Source organism: Cavia porcellus, unplaced genomic scaffold (genome assembly GCF_034190915.1).
Source record: "Cavia porcellus strain 051 isolate PalLab524CR breed Dunkin Hartley unplaced genomic scaffold, mCavPor4.1 scaffold_26, whole genome shotgun sequence".
Taxonomy (NCBI): Eukaryota; Metazoa; Chordata; class Mammalia; order Rodentia; family Caviidae; genus Cavia; species Cavia porcellus.
Window position 1 is genome coordinate 47,979,373 of NW_026947509.1, and position 15,487 is coordinate 47,994,859.

General features: G+C 41.6%; 1 long non-coding RNA gene across 1 annotated transcript in view; it reads left to right on the top strand.

Moving 5' to 3' along the window:
* The window catches only part of LOC106028601 (uncharacterized), a 148,064-nt gene that overhangs the window by 122,880 nt on the left and 9,697 nt on the right, over positions 1 to 15,487 (top strand). The window contains exons 4-6 of the long non-coding RNA XR_010043520.1: positions 4,232 to 4,313; positions 7,453 to 7,503; positions 8,481 to 8,580. This is a non-coding gene — a long non-coding RNA (uncharacterized LOC106028601). The remainder of the gene's footprint in view (positions 1 to 4,231; positions 4,314 to 7,452; positions 7,504 to 8,480; positions 8,581 to 15,487) is intronic.

Below are 15,487 nucleotides of genomic sequence, written 5' to 3' on the forward strand. Positions count from 1 at the left end.
ATTCCATTGCCTGTCCCGCCCAGCAATGTGATGGTCCTCACTTGCTAAAGGACCATCGCATCTGCCTTGGGACACCTTTTTCTGTTTTAAACCCAACATTATTATCTGAATGCTAAAGGTCAGTAAGCTCGCTTCACTAACCAATCACAATGATCTGAATGCCTGTATGATCACTTTTGTGACTGCTAGTCATTGATATGTGTTTAAGTGACAGAATTTGGTCCGAGATCTAATTGCCATTCTAGTAACTGGGTACATCATTCCCATTTCCCTCTGTTATTGGTAGAGGCTTCTGCAGTTTACCTAAAGGACCAGATAGTTGTGAAGCTCAAGCTAACTTTAAGCCACTCTTCAGCACTAAAAAGAAGAACACTGATAAAATAAGGCTTAGTGTAGTGAAAGCCGTCGAAGGTCACGAGGGTTTCACCCAATTTATTACCAAGTTCTGGATGAACTCGTTACTTCTAAACACAACTTTGATTTAAAGTTCAGTGAATTTGTATCTGAGAGTGTTCTATCTCTTGATCTAGAGGCAGTAAAAATTCATTATGAATCTTACAGTTTTTAATATAATAAACAAGAAAATTAGGAAAGTGACTTCCTTTGTGCTTTCTTTTAAAATAACTGAGGGCTTGGGTTGATTTTAGAAACTCTAGGTTTTTATCCCTCTAGCCACTCACTAACATTTAATTTCTAGAAATAAATTAGGATAAAAATTTCAAAGATAATGATTTCTCCAAGTGGGAGTAGAGCAAGGCAGAGGAAATAGTGTTTCTCTGCCTGCCCGTCTAGAACGGAAACATCCGGTGGAGGAAACAGGGATTTGGGAGGTGAACGCAGTGGACATGGGAACTGCACCGTGCTGGTTCCTTTCTTGGGGAGGACTTCTCCACCGTCCGTCTGGGGACTGTGAACGCAAACACATTCAGTGGTCCTTTTCTTCCCAGGACTTGCCAGAGTGGCGGGTGCACAGCAGAGAGTGGGAGTCCCCCTGCTCTGGGGCTGTTCTGTCTCTTGTTCTGGTTGGCTTATTCATCATGATGTTCTCGCCATCAAATGTGTCTTGGTGTGGAGGGTACATTGATGCTGTCATCCCCTATCCAGAAATGTCAGTGTTTAGGGAGGGCAAGTACGGGGCTAAATGGGAACAAGGCCAACAGATGCAGGTTTACTCAGTCACAGGTACATGTATATCCTTGGGGTGGGGTAGGGGTAGCCAAAAACCTAATCAGATACTCCACTTTCTTAGTTGTAAAATTAATTTTTCCAACATGTAATGCAGGAGTTGATAAATAAAAAGGTTACTAAGTGACTTCTTAAAAAGCAGTTTATAAAACAGTGCTATCTTGTTAGCATTATTTTAATATTGTCTACTATGCCAGTGCCTGATGCATGGATGAAATACCAACAAGACAATGGCAGCACAGCCTTGGCCTCATATAAGAATATGTCTTAAGGGCTGGGGATTTAGCTCAGCAACATAAGCACCTGCCTGGCAAGCATGAAGTCATGAGTTCGATACCCAGTACAAAAAAAGAGAAAAAAGAAAGAATGAATATGTCTTAAGGGGAATCCCCCCACCATGTGACTAACTGCAGAAAGGTTCTATTTAGCTAGTCTAGAAGTAGGGGATATCTGGAGATATATCCACAGTGATTAACACTGAACCCCATGGGTAAGGGGCAAACGGTGTTCATGAATTCTGTTAACCTGTACGACTCACGGGTGTGTGAGCTTTTTAATGTTCCTAGCAGCCAGGTACTGCATGTCACTTCTGAATACACTTGCTCTTGTTTCCAGATGGAGAAAATCTGAATTCTCTGTGATCTAAAAAGCTTTTGGTAGATGACTCACTGGTAAAATCTTTGATTGGTATAAATAGTCGTTGCTCTGGTTCACAGTTTATGGCTAGCTCAGCAGATAAAGAGGATGCAAACTAGTAGCAATCCATATTGCCCACTTTCTTTTTCTTCTTGTTCTCCTGCTTATGTGGCTTATGATTTTAAAGGCAGTTCATGAACTTACATTGAGAAACTGCCTTAAATCAGCACGGAATCAACTCTAAATCAGGATTCCTAGTAACCCCAGACAAAATCACTTACAGAGATTGTAGTTACAGAATATTTCCTCCCAGCAGGAAGGCCAAGTGATAAACACAAAAGAAAGTGAAAAGAGACAGCTGGACCAGCATCTGGAGATATAAATAAACATGTTTCAACCAAATAAAATTGTACTTTTTCTAGGCCGAAAGCAGTAGACTATTAACTGAGTGATACAGCGCTAGAAGAAATGTCATTTGAGTGGTCACTGTCTTTTCAACGATGACTTCAAGTTATCCTTAAATCATATTTTGTTCCTATAAGGAAAGCCACAGCTATTTATTCAGTCTTTATATCTGGATTTTGAAAAAAGACCTTTATTCACTTTAAACATGACCTGCCTCGTCTCTCTGAGGGAGTTTATTTTTGAAGGGACATGACTGTAACTACTCTAAGACAAAGGGGTGGCCACGGTGGTCTTCCGTAACAGCTGTGTAATTGGTTTTCTGGATGCCCAGTGTCCCTCAGGATGCCTGTGGCATGTGCTCCTTCTGCTGGAGAAAGCTGCTCTCAGTGCTCAGGCGGAATGCCCTTTGGCAGTGAGAAAGTGGCAGACCTTAAAATGGGAGCAAAGGGACTTGGGGACAAAAATAAAACTATACCAAATGGTGGAAAAATGCTCCATGCCTTCATTTATCTGATTAGAGCCAACCGGCGCCACCGTGTAGAACATTTGCTTCTGTCCTGCATGCCATTAGGGCAGACACGGAACTATTTCCAGCCTTGGCTCCAGATTGGTGGGGGCTGAGCTCACGGTGGATTTGGTTTCAGCCGGAGTCACTGCGAAAAGAAGACAGGTTGCGGTCACCGCAGAAGTCAAGTGTTGCCCCAGGCACTTAGCTACCTGGAGGAGATGCTCCAGCCCCAAAGGGACATTTTCCAATCCCAATTCCAACCCAGCTCCAACTCTTACCCTGTGGTATCCAGACTTATTCTTTTAATGCAGAACCATAGCTTTGTTGTGGTGGTTGTTTTTTGGACTTGAGTCCTGAGTAGAAATTACTTAATGTGCAGAAAACAACCTTAGTACCGCATCATTGCCTCTTCAGATTGCAGTATGTTGTGGTAAGTGTACACAGAGAGAAAGGCTTCCTAGTGTTACACAGTCTGGGATAGTAGTTACCAGAAAGGGGAAAAAGAGAAGTTGTTTTTTCAAGGATGGTGTATAGAAATCCTGACACGGGTCCTGGTCCAACCCTCTTCACAATCCTGGTTGTACTTTGGGCCCCTCATGGTCTAAGCATCAGCTCTGTGTCCTTAGATTGCAGACACTCCTTGGCTGATGATAGACTACATCCTGATAAACACGTGGTAAGTTGAAAGTATTCTAAGTCAAGCATACATTGAATACACGTAGCCTACTGAGCAGCATTAGTTTAGGAAAAGATCCAAGTTCAAAGCTTGAAGCCTGGTTTCTATGAGATGAGTATTTCTTTGGGAACGTGGTAAAGTTGGAAAATCTTAAAAGTCAAATATCAGTTGGGTCAGTTGGGGACCATCTGTCCTTAACATTTTGGAACTGACTATCCAGTCCCAAAGGACTGGATGGATGGAAAGGATGTAAGTATTTGGACAGCATCTTAGAATCTCATAAGTGCTATCATTCTATCAGTGTTAGTGATTAAATGTGTTTTATACAAAATTATTACATAGAAATCTTCCCAAAATTAGGATTGTCAAACTCTGACTGATCAATATAAACACTATTTTGAAAAGTGCAAATGATTTTTCTGTAATTAAAATGCTTGTTGAGCACCTTTGCTGGGTTCACTTAGTTGAACATGAATCTTGTATAATTCAGGGACCTTCTTTACAAAGCATAATTTGTAAGTATAAAATTGTGTACTAAGTAAATATTTAGAAGTGGACGTTTCTAGAATGAGGAAAGAAGTAGTAACAAGTTGTTGATGACTTACAGACTTAAGTCCCTTTATTGTGAGCTCTTGTTAGGAAATTTATCAACATAGAAATGCTGTTGTTCTAAACCTGGCCCCCCCCCTGCCTACCTCCGCAGCACATTGGATAGCTCCCAGCCACTTCCGGGATTCTGTAGTCCTTTTGTGAAAGAAGAGCTCTGAGGTTTAAGCTTCCTGAAGCTCCAGGGTAAATCTTTCTCTATCTAAATTCTTTAGGATTTCAAGACACATGAAACAGAGTTCTCAGGACCGAGGAACTTGGACTGAATGGCAGCCATTAGAGTTCCCCAGGAAAGAGGTATTTGGTTTTTCTCACCCACTGGGAACAGTTTCATGGGATTTCCAAAGGATTTCAATGATGATAATTATTTATTTAATTTAAAATTCTATTTTGAAGCAACCAGACGTGACACAGGCTAAGATGATAATAACTGAAGTAGAGACATAACCTAACATTTATGTTGTTTAATCACTTTGCAGGCCTGGGGCCAGTTGTCTGGGCAACTATTTGGAGGATACCAATATGCAGTATAGTTACGATTATAGATTTCCTACTGTCCTAACACTTATTTTATTTTCATTTTACTGTTCTGTTTTACTCCCTTTAAAGTAAAATTTAAAAAAGAAAACAAAAAAAAATCTATTTTGAGAGAAATTTAGACTTAGAAGAAAGTTCGGAATACTATGCAGGATGTGTGCTCTTCGTCACCTTTCCTGGATGTTAACACAGTGCACAATTCACGATACCAGGAGTTTAAGATTCTTACAACACTGTTAGGTAAATTACAGATTTTATTTAAATTTTATCATATTTTCATCGTTGATGTAGTTCTGCTTTAGGATTCGAATCGGTCCCACATTGCGTTCTGCTGTCATTTCTCCCTGGTCTGCTCTCCTCTTTATCTCCCTTTGGCTTTCATGAGCTTGGCGCTCTGGAGGGGAACTCTTCAGGTACTTGTAGAGTGTTCCTCAGTTTGTGTTGCTGGACGTTTCCTTACAGATAGGTTGAGATTGTGTGTAGCGGGAATGTTACAGAAGCCATGCTGTACTCTGGCTTTTCTCTAACATTAAAGCATTCCATGGTGGCTCATTACAAACTGCTTCAGGCTGGTTCTTGCATCACTTCAGCCTGTCCTTTTCCTTACATTTTGAGCATTTCTTTACTTTGTGGAAACTAACCATGTATCAAGCTCACCATTCTAAAAAACAATTCCATTTTATTAGTACTTATCTGTAGCACATGAAGTTTACATTCACCTTAGGGAGTAGGTACGTGCACACCACCTATCTAGATTCTTCTTATTCCCTGCCCTCCTGCCTCCCTTTATCTCTAGATCTCCTTTGTCCATTTTCATTATTAGTAGTATTCTCATAATTTTGCCTTTATTTTAGGTTAAGTAAACCGAGGCACAGTCAAGACCCTCCAGGCACATGAGGTTGAGGTAAACAGTGGTAACTTTATTACAGAACAGGTGTGGTTGGGCCAAGGGTGAAAAGACGGATGACCCCGAGCAAGGGGTGAGGATGAGGAGGGGAGGGGAGACCTGTTGCTGGGGGACGGGGTGGGGGTTAAAATTGTAGGGGCCCTCCAGGGGTGTGAGGTGGGTCAGAGTGGGTACAGGGTGTTATTGGTGGTGGGAACACAAGTGCGAAGTTCAGGTTGCTGTGGGTTCTTATTCTAGGAACCAGGGTGCAGGTGGTTTCCTGAAAGCCGAGTGGAAGCTGGGGAAAGGTTTTCTGTTCTGTCTGGGTGGGAGACTCAGCCTGGGGACCTAACAAAAACCAAATAAAGTTAGACAGAGTAAAGCCAATCAAAACACAGCAGTGAAAGCGATATAGGACTTCAAAACAGGATAACCGGAAATCAGCAATGGCTACCATAACGCCTCTTGTTATCTTCAAAATTGTTGTCCAGACCATCAGACATATTAAAATCAAACCAAATAAAACAGAATAAGACCAATCAAAATGAAACAATGAAAATGATGCAGAACTTTAAAATGAAATATTAGGGAATTAACAACAATGGCTCCCATGTCCCCTTTTTAGATGTTTCCTCCCCTTCTCTTTCAAAATATCTATTGCACATTTTATTCTTATAACTTTAGCTCATGGTTACAGTCAGTGTGGGCATTTGGTGCATGTACATGATGCCTCTTAAATCTTTCTATGTCTCCTTCCATTCTCCTCTCATCCTTCCAAAATCTCCTCCCATTTATAAAAAGAACTATCTCCCTGATTCTTTTTGTTAATTTTAATCTTTCTTTCTATTTGTACTTTGTGTTACTCAAATGAAAGAAGTCAAACAATTTAACTTCTGTGACTGGTTTATTTCACAATCAGCTACTTATGTTATCTAAGTAAATCTATTTTCCTACAAATGTCTGGAGTGTATCCTTTGTACAGCTGAGTGGTATCCCATTATGTATAAATACTACATTTTCTTTGTCCATTCATCTGTTCCAGGATTTAGATGTGAATTATGCTGCTATAAACATCTATATGTGTGTAATGTTATAATATGATGTCTTTAGCTCTTTTGGGTAGATACCTAGAAGGGGAATAGCTAGCTCAAATAGATTCTCTATTCTTGGTTCTTTGCAAAATCTCCATACCGACTGCCAGAATGGTAATGCCCAGAATAAAGTTGGTTATTAACGTTGTCTTTTGGTTGAATTCTTTGGGTCTTATTTGTAAAAGATCATGTCATATACAAATGATGATAATTTGACTTTTTCCTACCTATGAATACCCTTTTTATCTCTTCTCTATCCTAATTGTGTGGCTAATGTTTTGAGTCTTGTGTTGAATGCAAGTCTTGATTGTGATCATCATGGTCTTGTCCTGATTTTAGAGGAAAGTTTTCAGCTTTTTGCCATTTAACATGATATTGGTCATTGGTTTGTCATAAATGACTTTTATTAGGTTCAGATAAGGTCTTTCTTGATGTGATACCACATACCTATAATCCCAGCACTCAGGAGGCTGAGGCAGGAGGATTGTTATAAATCTGAGACCAGCCTTGGGCTACAAAGTGAGCTCAAGGCCAGCTTGAACTATTTCAAAAACAAAAACCAGAGAAGTTCTTTCTAAACCTGTTTTCTTCAGGATTTTTATCTTGAATGTTGGATTTTATCCAAACCTTTTTCTGCCTCAGTTGATAGGTTTTTGTACTTGCTTCTGTTTATGCACTGTGTTATATTTATTGATTTGATGGTATACAAACCATACTGCAACCCTGGGATGAATGCTGATTTATTGCATTCTATTTGCCAATATCTTAGTGAGGATTTTTGAGGTATCTGTACATACTTATAAATTCATTTGTTCAAAGATGTGGCTCAGCTCTGAAATTTCTTTATTGATTTGTTGCTTAGTTGATCTCTTTGTGCAAGTGGGGTATTGTGGTGACTCACTCTGATCAATTTTACTCACAGACAAAGAAAACTTCAAACTTCAGAAGAGACGAAGAAGGTCACTATACACAGGTTGAAAAAAAACAATTTAACAAAGAGTGAACAGTTGCAAATATGCACCCATTACTGGAACACCTGTCTTCACAGAACAAACACTGCTGGACATAAAAATCAAAGAAACACCAGCATGTCAGACTGGGTCAGAAAATAGAACAGTCTATGGTGTTGAAGAAACTAATCCAAACCAAAAAGATATTTATAGACTAAAAATAAGACACAAAAACAATATTTCATGCACAGGGCAGTGTTTGTTCTGAGTTCACTGAATCTGGATTTGGGGCTTGTTTGGCTTTGTTGTCACTATCTAGGATATTCTTGAAGATTTTCCAGAGTGCTGGTCTGGTGTTTCTTAAGTCATTTTTCATGGAATGTCCTTTTTTCTCCATCTATTTGGAAAGAAAATTTTGTTGTGTTAACTTGGAGTTGGAAGTTGTTTGCTTTCAAGGCTTGAAATGCTTCACTTCAGGTTTTCCTGGCCTTCAAAGTTTGTGTTGAGAAGTGTCCTGTAATCCTAATGCTTTTCCTTTGTAATTGATGTTTGGTTTTTCTCTGACAGCTTTTAGAATTTTGGGTTTACTGTGGTGGGGGCAGTAATCTGGTATTTTGATTAAAAATGCTATAGAAGCCTCCGATCCAATTCTTTATTGGTGTTCCAGATGCTTTGCAAACCTGTATGTTGAACTCTTTCCTCATTCTTGAGAAGCCTTTTATTATGATTTCTGCATGAGGCTTTTTATTCCATGTGTGCTGTCTTCTGGTTTCTAACTCCATTTAGACTTCGGTTGCTCTTTAGTGCTGTCTTTAATCAGTGCATGCAGCTCCACTGTCTGGTGTCTGTTTTCCTTTCCATTGCTGCCTCCTGACTGCATGTCAAGAGCTGGCAAAACTTGGGGACCTCCCGTTGCTTGTTTTCCTGCATACACCTCTGTTGGAATTGATATGAAGATCTTTTACTTACACACTGCCTTCCACTTTCTCTACCTCTTCAGCTGTTTGATTTAAGCGGGTTGCACCTTGTCACTGTGTTTGGAGGAATTACTGCTGGTTAACAGAACTCCAACAGAACCAACCACATGCCATTCTCATGCGGTAAACCTTGCACTCGCATCTTTACCTTTCCCCGTTATTCTTTGCAGTGTATTCTATTGTTATCAGCAATTAGTCTGCAATGTGGAGGGGAAGGGAGGGGAAGGGAGGGGAAGGGATGGTGGAAGAGCTGTGTAACTCAGGAGGAGAAAAGGTTGATAGGAGAAATAGTAATAACTTAAAGTTAGACATGGGGTCAGAGTGTGTTGGATTGAAGGGTTGGTGTTGAGGGCTTTAAGAAGACGTATGTGGGGGCAGGGGTGGGGTACAGGAGGAAGGAGGTGTACTTAGGGATTGAGGAAAGTTATGAGGCTCTTGGAACCTATGATCTATGCATTTGTGCACCTGTAAAGTGCAGAAGAGGCAAAGGAGAGAGGAAACTAGTTAAGATAAGGAACATCAAAAGGAGCTGGGTGCACATGACAGCAGGTTAATATGAAGCAAGATCAGAGGGATTAAAAAAGAGTGGGGCTGGGGCTAGAGCTCAGTGGTGCACGCACTGCCTGGCAAGCAGCAGATCATCAGCATGATCCCTGGTACAAACAAACAAACGCAAACAACATAATAAAATGAAACACAGCCAACAAAAAAAGCTTGAAGAATTTAAAAAGTGAAATAAACAGGTAAAAAAAAATAAAATATTGCTATGGAAACTTGTGTTGGAAGACAACACAGGGAGATGAAAAGGTGGAGAGAAAAAACACCAGCTAAATCAAAGCAAAAGAAAATCTGATGGGAACCTACATCGAATGCTCCCATAAGGGAATGCTGGTTCACAGCTGATAGAGGTTCTCTCTTGGTGGCTGCTCCCTGGAGGGACAGGGACTGGGAACATGTGGACCAGCTGTGGTAACAGAGCCTCCTCCTTTCACTGATCCAGATGTCTGGTTGGGCCTGCGTGTGTCATCCTTCTTATTAATTTTTGGTCTGAGGATGTAAGTCTCTCTCCTCCTGCAGCGCACCTGTCGGTTCTTCGAGCCCTCTCCGGCCTCCTCCGATGTGACTCCCCCTCTGGTGGGCCGTGAAGACTCCAGCTCATTTTACATCTTCCCTGCCCCTGTCCTGGAACCAGACTTTCCCCAAGCAGGGCTTTCTGAAGTGTTCGCAATCCTCAATCCTGATCCTTCAGCTTCCCTGTATTGTGCTACCCCTGGTGGATTAGTGGCGCTGCTCCTGAGTCTGTGGTCCGACGTCCATCCCTCCTGGCACGGATTTTCTGCTCTGCTCCTCAGGTGCTACGATCTAAGCAATCTCAGGTGCTACGATTTTTTCTCTGCCATGTGCGTCCTCTGTGATTTTCCAAGGCAGTGGAGCACAAAGGTTAGTGTACATTAGCATCAGCTGCGGATCTGCTGAAAGACAGGTCTGGGTTCCACCCCAGTTCAGAGGCAGCGGGTCACAGTGGGTGTCTAGCAAGTCACAGATGATGCTTCTGCTTCTTTGGATGACAACTGGCCAGTGAGACAGGATTCATGGTGCTTGACAAGAAACACAAGACTCTTTCACGTTTACTGCCTTGCAATATGTGTTTCTCCAGTCTGTTGGCAAGCATGTCATCCCTTTTGACATCTAGATCACTTGTGCAAATAGTGACCCCGATGCATCTCCCCATTCCTCCTGTGCCCCACATTTTCCTGCATGTTGCAGATTATTATATGACACACTCGGAAGCATGTGCCACTAATCCACCAGGGGTAGCGCGATACAGTGAGCTGACTGATCAGGATTGAGGAGTTCGAACACTTTTCAGAAAAGTGGTCAATTTAAACACCAGCTGAACTGAATCAGCACGGTGCCGAGTGTAGAGGGCCCAGCTGAGGGCTGTTGCCAGCATAAAAAGAGAAGTAGGGAGGAAGAGAGAAGCATTGTGGGTTCTCCTAAGGGTTGTTGTTTGGAGCCAGCCTCTCCTGGAGGAGCTGGTCTGCTGGCTCCCTTGATATGAACTTGGCTCTTATCATGGGAGGAGCTTGGGACCTTCTTGTTGAGAGTTCACTTTGGGGGCATTCTGGTCCTTATTTTGAACATTGTTTCCTGGCTCTGGAGGGGCAAATTGTGTGCTGTTCGATCTCTGGGAGGAGCTTGTCACACTGGCTTCCTGATATGAACTCAGCTGTTCTCATTGTCAAAGGAGCTCGGGACCTCATGGTCGCTGAGGATGGCTGTGGTACTTTTCAGGTGAGCCCTTATTTTGAGCATGTCTTCTTGGCTCTAGCATAGAACCCTCAGCCTGCTGGCACAGCTCCTCCACCCTGCTGGTGCAGACTTTCTAGCTTCCATCACTGACCTTTGGGCTTTCCCAGTGCAGGTCTGTGGGATACACTTGCACGAATCATTGTCGTTCGTGGGCTGTAGGTCATCAGCTGAACTTGTGCAGTTTATTGCCATGGATCCAGGATCTCAGGATTATCTAGGTTTTTAGTGTTGTGGACGGATTTCCTGAACTTTCTTTGTATTTGACTTCTTGGGTGATACTATAAATTATGTGTCCTGTAGGTCTGTCTGTAATTGTTCTCTTTGCAACCCTTGACTACAATACCTCTCTACAGCTTTCTTTATTCCCTCAGACTCAGAAGAATTCTGTCTTCTAGAGTTCAGTAGTTCTTGGTACATAAGTTAGTATGAGAAATTCAACTTGGTGGTGAACTTATTTATTCACTTGATTCTCCTAGTAGTTTGAAAGTCCTTAGGTCTTGTGAAGCTTTGCTTTCCAGCACTCAGCACAGAATAGGTGCTGAATAACTCTTGTTAAAGGACACACAAGCTTTTAAGGGAAATACTGTGCTCTCACATTAAAGAAGGTACTAAGGAGTTTCCAAAAACACATCAAGATTTAATTCTATTGCAAGATTGTATATTTTAAATGAGAGTGGACTGAGATAGGGAATTGACCAAATGACTCAGGAACACTGATTATGTAAGCCAGGTGGTTGGAATAATTTTCCTCTAACAAATTTGGGTGAGCCTATTCATATAGTAACATGGCGTGAAGCTCAGCAGATGTGGCTGTTTTGCTGTGACCAAGGCTGATGACTCAGCCCCCGTATTGGTGTGGACCGTTAACTGACCAACTAAAGATCTGCCATTCTACCTTTGCGTTCTGTGTTTTTGCCATCAACAGATGTCAGCTGCTGCAGTAGCCACCATGGTCTTTTTTAACTATTGCATACGCATTTTAGAGCCAGGGTTCTTAACCAATCCCTTGGTGGTCTATGTATATAGATGGGGAATAATTATATTAATTTACTAAATTAAACTGGAATTAAGCATCTCTTTCAGTTATCAATACAGGCAAAAATAGAATTGTACTTTTGGTACCTGGGCCTTGGTCACTGAAAGAATTCATCTTTTTTTTGGTATCAGGGATTGAACTCACGACCTTGTGCTTGCCAGGAAGGTGCCTTATGCCATTGAGCTAAATCCCTGACCCCAATTGTCCACATTTTTATGTAACATCACAACAGTTATTGCTACTTATTGTTACTTCAAAATTACAATGGTCAGTAGATTACCACTGGATTTTGTTGTTAGATGTACTAATAATGAAGTACATATGTGACTATATTACAAAATTCAAAGATACTGACATTTGTGTTTATTTTGTTTATCTGATAGTTTAAAAGGTTACTTGCATATATAAAAAAGCCCTGTGATTTTTATTTTTGCATTAAACTTTATTTTGAGGAGGGATCCACAGCTTCCAATGGGCTCTGAAAATCTTAATGACCACAAAGATTTTAAAAATCTCCACTAAGAAGGAAAGGTTATGATTGAATTCTGTATTACTTTGCAGCACGAGTTTGGCAGGATAATTAAAAAAAAAACCAGTAGAAAAAAAGTCAAGTTCAGTTTGGACAGTCATGTTTTCATTTAAAGAATTCACAAAACAATAGAATGGCTAATGAATTGTAACAGAACATTTTCTTCTATTATTGCATACAAACTGCAAGTAAAACACGCTTTGATTTCTTGGGCTACATGCTTGCAGTGCGGTAATAGTTAAATTAATTTCTAATATGTCTCATCTCATTATAGATCTGTGCAATAGTCTCTTTCAATTTTAAATTGAGCTTCAGGGAAGATTAAATACTTATGTATTCCAGTTTGTATAAAATTTCTAGAGCCATACAAATTAAACTTCCCTTGCCTAAATGACCCTAATCATTCTAATTTAACTAGATGGAGCTTATTTCCTTCTGACAGAGCTCTGTCATGTTGAATCATACCCACGGAGGTGAGCAGAATGCCAAACGGGTAATAAGTATTCCGGATGTTGCTTTGCTGCCTTCGAATGAAGTTATTAATAAAAGTCAGTTGCTTCTGGTCTTTTTTTATCCTCTAATATTGCTGAGAATATAAACTTCCCTTCTCCTCACTAAGATATGGCAACTGCAGAGGATGTGATATAGGCTGTTGCAGAGGAGAGAGCTTTCCATGGAAGCCTCCATCCTTTGTGAATGGTCCATCAGGGACTGTTGGGCATCGTGGACCCCAGTGGGCCTTGGGTGGGGGAGAGAAGAGGAGGAGATGCTGCACACTGGGACGGCGATTTAAGTTTCAGATTGCGTGTGTGTGTGAGCGCATGTGCATATGTGTGTATTACTTTTGGCTGGGAATTAAGAGGAGATAATAACAGCCACCACAACAGCTTCTCAACTAAAATGCAGTGAGAGGTGATGGCAGGGACCCTGAAGGACTCTCACTCCACCTTCTGTCCGCATCTCTTCCTCATCTCTGCTGCACCTCAGACAGATCTCTGCGTGCCACTGCAGTGGATGCCAGGGTCCTTTGGGGGAATTCATGTGTCTGCCTTCAAGGAGCCGAAAGGGAAGTGTGTTTGCATTGCAGAGAAAATGCCTGGGAGCGGAAGGGGCTGGAGGCCTGGAGATTCAGAAGCCAAAAGACACAGGCCTGATTTGAGGCATCGTCTAGATAAAGACATGTTTTTTTTTAAGACTTACTAAAAACATCTACTTTTTCCTAGGTGCAAGCAGATTAAACATTCAGAGCTAAGAAAAGCCTAACGATGATAACAATTACAGTAATTTGCCAGTGTGATAGCTTTAGAAGGCTCTTTTCAAAATACTTTGGGCTTTGGGAATTTTATTAAAAACTTTGACTTCATTTACTCCTTTTTTTTCTCTTTCTCCTTTTAAAGTGATGGAAAAAGCCTTTGTATTTCTATCAGAATACAGGAATCCTTTAATGTTATGAGAAAAAAGAGAAATCTAAATAATTAAAAGGTGAAATAAAGTTATGGTCTTCAGAAAATATTTCCAGTAGGCATCACACCCATATTTGAATATTCTTGAATATTCAGCTTTGTACTCCCCTCATCTTTCATGGTTTTGGCTCTGGCTAACGGTTAAATTCAAACTGCCTTGGACTTCGAATTGGGAGAAATTTAATGTTTAAAGTCATGTTTGTTATGAATACAGTGTTTCTCACACGCCTGAATAGTTGGGTGTATTCTTTAATGTTCATAGCATGTCTTCAAATGTCAACAAAGAAATACAGTTCTCTAACTTTTTCTACCATCTCCACTGATTTTCAAAGTTCATTAACAATAGAAAGGATTAAACTCAGTTCTACTGACATCTGCTGGGCAAAATCTACTAATCTAGTGACTTTATTTATATTTATTTATTTATGTGTGGTACTAGGAATTGAACTCACGACCTCATGCTTTCCAGGCAGGTGCTGTGCTGCTGAGCTATATCCCCAACCCAAACCTAGTAACTTTATTTGTCCATTAGTACGAATTAATTTGGGAAGCAAAGGTATAAGTGAAAATGAAAAAGAACTAAGTTAAACATATCATCGCTAATTTTCAATGTTTGTTGTTGTTTTTTGAGACGGGGGTTTTGCTCTGCAGTCTAAGCTGGCTGGTCAGTTTCCCGAGGGCTGAGGTTATACCCTTCACTGTTTAGTGAAGGTTCCCAGTCCATTTCTCCATCTGGTAAAATCACCTTTTGCTCTGGTACCTTAGCACGTGCTTTCTGAGACCCTGATGTGTTAGGAGCTGCATGGACACAGCTGGTTCCGTCCCAGTAGGCTCGGTCTCTCCTTGCAGGGAGCGAAGACACCTGTGTGTGGGAGCAGGCCGTGCACACGGGTTCTGCTCAGGCTGCATCTATTGGAAGTGCCTCAGCTCAGGCCACACCGTGGTCCCTAGCGTACCTTGCACAGAAATAGACCAGGACTGCTGTGTCCATCGGACCGTAGGGGCGCAGTGCTTTGGGCTTAGGCTTTTTCATGGACCTAGGGAGATATGTGCATATTCTAAGATACAATCAGAAAGGAGAAAATTGGAAATCACCAGCTTTTAAATTAAATGTCTTTTAACGTGCCCATTATGGAGAGTTGAGACACGCGGCAAGGAAAAGGTGCATGTAATTAAGGACAGGGAGGAGGGCGAGCCGCAAACCCAGAGATGCGACTGCGTGTTGGGGGACGCAGCAGAGCTGAGCTCGGGCTGAAAAGTCCACTCGTGGAAGCGGGTTTGCTCTTACAGCCTGGCTTGTTAAACAGCAGCGTGGGCTCCCTGGGCCCGCTCCTGCTTCCTGCCTTGGTGCACTCCCCTGCACGCCCTCCTCCTGCTGCCATTTGATCCTGGGAGGCTACAGAGGAGCCCACGGGAAGAGCCTGGCCCTTCTCAGCCTCCGGAACCCAGGCAGAAATAAACGCCTTTTCCTTGTACCTCGTGCAGTCTCCGATGTTTTGTTACAGCAGCTGAAAGTGGGTGAATCCATACAGCTGATGAATTTTGTGGAAGTTTTAGAGGTACCTACACAGAAAATCAGGTTGTTGGTACTCAGGGATAATTCGACGTCTTCATTTCCATATACCTTTCTTTGCCCTGTCCAGCTGCTGTGGTCACTGCTCTCAGTGCTGTGTGGAACAGAAGCAGTGA